The 7,751-nt window shown below is 37.8% G+C and overlaps 1 protein-coding gene across 2 annotated transcripts in view; it reads right to left on the bottom strand.

Moving 5' to 3' along the window:
- Positions 1-7,751, bottom strand: part of LOC106524179 (kazrin) — a 172,003-nt gene that overhangs the window by 163,300 nt on the left and 952 nt on the right. The gene's annotated exons all lie outside the window — the stretch shown is intronic.

Below are 7,751 nucleotides of genomic sequence, written 5' to 3'. Positions count from 1 at the left end.
TATATATATATATGGTTCTGTTTAAATGATTGGATTTGGTGGCTGAAGTGGAAACATAATCATTCTGGTTCAAGGTGATGAAAGCAGAGAAGTAGTGTTGGTTATTACATTTAAGCTCCACACTAGAAACCAAATGACCTGAAAAATAACAGATGTATTATCAGTTCTACAGCACCAGGTCAAAGCTGTCCCCTAATGAACAGATAATAAATATTGAATTGAATCAATGCCTGGTTGAAGACTTTTGTTTTTTCAAATAGAATTTTCCAGAGGGGTTAGCAAAACAGAGTTTCTTTTCTTTTTAATTACAGATGCCAGAAAGTTTCAGAATGACCAAATAATGCCGTCACATCTTTAGTTTAGCTGCATTTTAAAAAGAATATTTAGCTGCACTGACATGATAAGGCTGCTATAAATTATTATATAACAACGCTGTGATCACTCATTTGTTTCTCGGTGTGTTTTCTCCTGAATAGCGTCCCAGACCATGAAGTGAACTCTTACAGACAAGAATGAGCGTTCACAGCTTGACCACACTTTGGCATCAGAACGTTCTGCAGCCTGCTGTGTGGTYCTGTCCTAACACCTCAAACACAGTGAGATTACTCCCGGAGGCAGTTGGCCCTCTAATAATTAAAGTGGACAGCTTTTGAATAACATATCCAGAGATTGAAACATGCATTTCTAACCTCAGCTTGATCGCATCATCTTGTTTTTTTCTCTGATGGTTTTACAAAGAAGAACTATTAATTGAGTCCTCATTTGTCGAGAGTTTCATTTTCAACTCTTAATGCTTTCCTCAGTTTAATAGGGGAATGCAACGATCTCACTCTTCAGTGAAGCAGGGTTTGTGTTGTTTTCATAAATTGTAGTGATGAGCTTCTACGATAAAGATGCCTGCTTCCTTTCCGTTTCGTGCACGTCAACTGAGCTCATTCCTTGCTTGAAGAATTGTTGTCACAAAGTACAAAACGCGTATTCCCCATGTCACGATGCTCAACCGCCCCACCTCAAACATGCAACACTTGTTCTCTAATCCTGTATGTGTTTAGGATTAAGGCCTAAGCTTTTATCACCCATCAATGATCTCTCGTCTCACAGAGGAAAGCTCAGCACAGATGGATCATCTAGATGGGAGAGCACAGGTGCCCGAAGTGAGGATTTGGAAAGTGAAGGATTTCAGACTAGGACTGACGTGACTAGCAGAAGAATCTTGCAGCTGCTGACGCACCATCCACCTGCAGCTGAAGATTAAAAAAAAAACAGAAAGCCAACAAGAAACTCCAGCGATTTCAGAGCAGAGGAACATGAAGTGTTTGGTTTTAATGTAAGCAACTTTAGTGTTTGGTGTGAATTACATTGAACCTGACATTTAGCTGGATTCCAAAGGTGATTAAATTAAAACAGAGATAAATCTCTCACATAAATTTAAATGATTTTATTATGTAACAATAGGAGGAGCAAAACCTGGCATATAAAGTAATTCTTTTATGTACACTTCTCCTTCAAGCTATAATTTAGCACATTATGGGAAAAAAATATTTTGTTTTATAGGTAAAGCTTAATTTTTTACTTGTAATTTAATATTCCCAAAATGTTACCTCAACCACCGCTGAGAGATGTTTCACTGAAGAGGAAATAAATACAATTAAGTATTTAGGTTTTATTCGATTAGATAAAACAGCTATAACTGGTATTATACTGAAATTAATTCTCAGTTCAGAAGCTGCGCCTCCCTCCCTGTTAGCTCACATCCAGCCCAGCAGCTGCTGAGCAACACTACRGGCTGAGAACATAATCACAGAACCACTGAAAGCCCACAGGTAGTTTTTTACACCWGTTGGTTGCTGATCTCAACAGAAATTGAATCACTGTAGCTGCAGTGAGCTTTGCAGGAATGTAGCATGCCCTATAGTGTAGTGAAGAAATCGACCCAACACACCGGGTCCAAAACATTACAGTTGCCAAAAGTTTGAAAACATATCAAATTAATGCAATCATTCATTAAATAATATAAAAATTGCTAAAAAAAAAAAAAAAAAGAGGACAAAAATCATTAGATTTATGTTGAATTTATTGACACTTTCTGATGCTGGATGCGCTGAATTCATCTTTAAAGCCATGAGAGGCTCTATAGTTTCTATTATGAACTTGTTAAAAGTTTCTTTCACACACAACTGGAATCAATTTATTGATAGAAACAGTTGTGAAGAAACACAAACTCCTGTTTCTCCTCTATTTCATTCATTTCTGGAGAGTCTTGATCTCAGAGTTGAACCACAGCACAGAAGGCTGTAAACACCAGGTAACGACTAACACCTAAACTTTAGGTCCTAAAGCCTTTATTAAACTGTTTGCTTTAAACAAAAGACTGATCAGGTTGAAGTCAAAGAAGATGTGTGTTTTAAATACAGGCAAGTTCATCGTCTCTGCAGCGGTACAGTCATCTTGATTGTTTTTATTGGAGTTGAAGAGAAGTACAAAAAGATTCACAAACTGACACCTGCATGGTGCACAAAGGGACATTATTTGTTATTGTAAGGGTATATTAAGGCTTTATAATATTGTTTTCATCAGACATGTTGTCTCTTTTATGGCGTTCACTGTCCTCGAGATAAAAAGGAGGAAACTTTAAATTCTGGATCAGTGGCCCTTCTGACTAGAACATTGAAGAAAAACACCATAAAAATTTTAAAGTCACACCACTTGTCTTCAGAGTGACTCCATGGGAAGTCAGTCTGAGCAAACACCCAAACTTGTTATCAGACAGGGAAAGAAATGAGTTGGAGAAGTTGCAACAAACCAGAATCTACTGTAGACTGGAGATTCCCAGTTCTAAGAAACGAACCAGCAAAAAGGAGGATGAATTGTACATTTTTCAGAATATGTCAGGACTTTTTTTAAGAGTTATGAATAAAACTGTAGAGTAGATGTCTGACTGTTTTAAGAACAGTCCTCTAGACAACTTGACAGAAACCTTTGTTTCTCCACTCAAACTTTCCTTCAGACTTATTCAAATATACTGTGTATTTGTACAATTCATGCTGATCGGTTGGTCGGTGGGGGGGACAGATGGACAAAGCAGTTATCTTTATTTTTCACATGACTTGAGAGACATTTATCTCCCAGAGTTATGTGTTTTTTTTATCTCTTTTGAAGAAAGCTCAGCCTGCTGGTGCAGATGGATGATTTGTATTCATCTGTGATTAACCTGTCAATAATAGGCTAGGTCAAAATGAACATCACAGCAAATTATATAATAAGTACCTAGCAATCTATATCTCTGTTTTATGGTTTTATAGTAGTAGCATTTAGACTTTTCCCAAACCAAAAAGCTACACAGCTACATGAATAATGTTTGAGCTATTGCATTGAAGCTTCTGTACAATCATTGTATTCCTAAAAATATTGCATATTTGTGATTTTTTTATACTTGAAGTTCCAAATAAAGAATATAGTCAAGCAAAAATCCACTTACTGAGAGAAAGTACAATTCAGCATAACAGTAAAATGCAGCCAGGACCCTGCAGGGCCCAAACATGATGACTTATAAATTCAACAAAATGTTCAACAAAATGTATTTCTCCAGTCTTCAGAAAGGTTTTAAGGTTTAATTTTTTTTTCCCTTGAAAGTGTGTGCATCACAAAGAATTGCAAAGACTGGAATATTTTTTGGGTTGGAATTGAACTTTTTGAATTTGATTTCTTAAGTTACAAAATGCTACTTTAATGCCTATCAACATGAGTAAAAATAAAACTGCCAAAGTCTCGTGTAAAAGTTTATTTTTGTCCCTCAGCATTTTCCATCAAAAACAATACAGGTACACTGAYGTAAAAAATTAAGATCTCTAAAAAAAGAAAAAAATACATTTGACACCTATGTCAAATATGTGCAAAACTAATCAAATTTCCTTAAAAAGAAATGTAAATTTTGTCCTACAACAAACTTCCTGCAACGTGACTCCTTCTGCATTTTTTCTAACTGCGGTGGAATAAAGCTAATCTCTCCGCTGCAGGAGAAGCAGCCGGGTAAAGAGGTGCGAGGAGTCTGTGAGTGTGCTGGAACCATAACATAAGTGGCAGAAGGAGAAGAATTAATCACTTCAAAGAAGACCAAAATATGTGCTACACCTGCAGTGGTCATGCATTAAAACTCCAAATCACATTCACCCTCCTGAGCACAGATTTAACAACCATTTACCAAGGGGTATTAAGAGGATTTTTAAGGGGATAGAGGCCAGATTTTTCTAAACAGAAAACCTGTTTCCTCCTCTAGTTGGCCCTGGAGGTTATAATCTCATAGGGAATGGAAATKGTCTTTCATTTTCTTCTGATTTTTCAGCAGCATTGTGTCCAGATGAAAGCTGAACTCATTTCATACTTCACTTTCTCAGCTGTCAGTTGCAATGTTTATTTTATGGTTTATAATTGGTTTCCATACGGGGCTGTGAGCTGAAGCAACGTGTCAGTTATTTTAAGCATTAGTAAGAAACGAATAATATTTGAAAGCACTTCACCTAAGGGTAGACACCAGCTTCAAACAGACCAAATCAAAATCAACAAACTGGAATACGCACAACCTAATTAGTGTTTGACATTAATCATGTTACATGCTGATTAATTTTCAAACTGATGGGGGGTGGAGGGGGTGGGGAGGGCCTGTTTGCGATTTAGGCCAAGAAATAATACGGGACATGAGTAAACAGAAGGCTATTGTTAAAATGTGGTAACAGCAGGGAGATGAGCTGAAACCCTAACAGAAAAAATATATGGATTTATCATGTGTTTTTCWCACCAACATGTGGGAAACTACACGTCAGCTGCTTGTTAACACGAATAGCTAATCCTCCATCTAGTTGTTCTGATGACTTGTTGATGTTCAAACCAAGCGTTAAAGTGTGAAAAAGAAAGACTTAGGTGACACTGAACCTGGCTTGGTTATTGGCTGCTGAGTTTGTTTGTTTGCTCAGATTTGATTTGTTTTATGTGGTTGTTCACAGTATCACTAAAACGCTCCACTATGGTTTATGCTTCAGTATGACATAAGGCAGCGGATCAGTATAGGAGTTTTAAATTTTAAAAGTTTTACAATTTTTAAGTCACACTCATCCAACTACAGGAGCTGCTGAGAGATTTCTGGTGACACCACGACAATGAACGCAACACAAATCACAGCACCAGTGGGGAATCGGAGACTCGTAGCAGGATTCCACCTGGCACTGTCACGTGAATTCAATTCATGAGAAAGAAGGGGAGGTGGGGGGATTCTGTCAAGTGTTTATTCTGCCAGAAAACCACCAGAAGGCTRTTAATATTCAAGTCTTGGGGCTTGTGCAACTCTTGTGGTATGAATTTTTACTCTGCAGGATTTTACACACAGGGACTCTGAGTGCAATGAAGGGTGACAGGCAAAGAAGGAGTAAAAAATCCTCACATAACTGCTGTTCTGATATCGTGGATCAGCACGGCTGTGGATTAATCCTCTAACAACTATGTAACAGTGCGTAACGTTACTAAAAATAGAATAAACACGCATCTCTTATACACACAGTTTGCAGCTTGCTCACTTTTTTTTGCCCCCCAATCATCAAGCACCACACCCCCACTCCTTCCTCCCCACCCCTGCTTTTCTCACACATCCAAAATCACAGCCTCGCAGCACAAGCTTCAAAGAGCATAGATAAGTTGGGTGTAGCGCAGGACTGACTGCAATTCATCACAACACATACTTGCCATGATAATGTCATTTTCACAAGGAGAGAGCAGCATTTAGGTTTAATTCAGCCAGAACCCTCACCTGGACTGATAGATGGATGTTTGAGGGGAAAAAACTTCAAAGTTTTGTTGCCTTTCTTTAAATATTCACTACATTAAGTAATAACTGTGGGAGTAAAGGTGCACAAAAAGGTTGTTTGGGGACTCGGAAAACAAAAGCCCATGAATAAATGTGTATATGTTTTTACTATGTGTTAAACTTCCCAAGTAAAAATCTGAATTTTTTGTTCAAAATCCTAAAATGTTGATTGTTTTAACAAACTATTTTTATCTGCAAAACAAATCTGACATTTCTGGTACTGAGATAGGACAAATAAAGGCTACACTTTCCCATTACATGGCAGTAACCTAAAGGGAAGCCATTAATTATTAATGAATGAAATAATGGTACAAGCCAGTGTTGTTCAGTACAATAACAAGCTTTTAAATGGGCTTCTGCTAAACATCAGACATGAAAAAAGTATTTAAATGAGCTGTGCAGATACAAGCATGTAATCACCAAAATCTATATCAAACTATGAGAAATTAAAATCCAGCTGGACGTTTTGTCGGCTGCAGCCACAGACTCCACCCCCCCACCCCACCCCCCGGCTTTAAGTAAAGCATAGTACTTAAAAAAAAATTCCCTCAAGAATATTCTGAAATATGTTGCCGTGCTGTGAGCTCCAATCCTGAGACATAAACAGGTTTTAAAGCCTTGTATAAACTGGCTGCAGAAATATTCATATGTTACAGATTGAAACAGAGTTTCAATTGTAGATAGATAGACAGATAGATAGATAGATAGATAGATAGATAGATAGATAGATAGATAGATAGATAGATAGATAGATAGATAGATAGATAGAGTTTACCATGAATTGTTGCCATCACCTTTAAGGTTGTAATTCTAGGATAAACTAACAGGATTGAGTCATTTATGTTTTAGTCAAACCTTGTAACTGACCTTATGAGTGTTTTCATGCAGTATTGTGAGATCTGCAAGAGCTTAAAGTATGTTTTGAGGAAGACACTCAGCTACTACCACAATAAACTTTCAGCTCAGTGTTTGTAAAATTGACTGCAACTGAACTTTAGTCCTTTCTGGATAAACTATTGTGAGAAGACGATTTCTTTCTTTTTTTGTGCGCAGGTGCATAGCAGAACCCAACTTTGCGGGTCACATGTCAATAAATATAAACAACGAGCTCACAAAACATTTATGAAAAATCTCATCTGTGATCCTTAAGGAAATTTTCACATGAATCAGTTTAGAACAAATACATTAAGTCTGTATAAGGGCATAATCGGACCAGTTGAATATGTAGGGGTTACAAGTTTATGTCACCAAACAAGTGAGAGCAGCTGCTTCATGCATTTCTAACTTTTTTTAACCATTAAAAGTTTTATTGAGCGACAGTGGCAACAGGAGGTAGGAGTTYGTCCTGTAATCGGTGGGTTGCCGGTTCAAACTCCCACTTCGTTCAAGACACTTCATCTGCCTTGCCAGCTTGTGGTGGTCAGAGGGCCTCACTTCTATCAGCCTRCCTGTGGCTACAATGTAGCTTACCACCATCAGTGTGTGAATGTGTGAATGACAGTAGTGTAAAGCMCGTTGGAGTCACTGGACTTGACAAATGCTTAAGTTTTAAAAGAAAAAAAAATGTGCAATGAGTAGCACTTAGAGTATATATAGTGAATGACTCTCAGCTACAACTACATCAAATCTTGGCACATTATTTGTTAAATTGACTGTTTCAGTACTGGACAAAAAAAATCTACTGTCAGATGTTTTTTAACCTCCTCGGTAATTTCCTCCTGTTGATGATGACTTTTCTTTCAGTCCTGTGGCGCGTGCAGTCAGAGTGAGATCAAAGAGATTATGGAAAGTGAGCTGCGATCCTGCAGAGCAGCCGCCTGCCTTCACACACACACACACACACACACACACACACACACACACACACACACACACACACACACACACACACACACAC

This window comes from Austrofundulus limnaeus, unplaced genomic scaffold (assembly GCF_001266775.1).
Source record: "Austrofundulus limnaeus strain Quisiro unplaced genomic scaffold, Austrofundulus_limnaeus-1.0 Scaffold178, whole genome shotgun sequence".
Taxonomy (NCBI): domain Eukaryota; kingdom Metazoa; phylum Chordata; class Actinopteri; order Cyprinodontiformes; family Rivulidae; genus Austrofundulus; species Austrofundulus limnaeus.
Note: the sequence above shows the minus strand (reverse complement) of the source record. Positions and strands in the feature narration are given on the sequence as shown.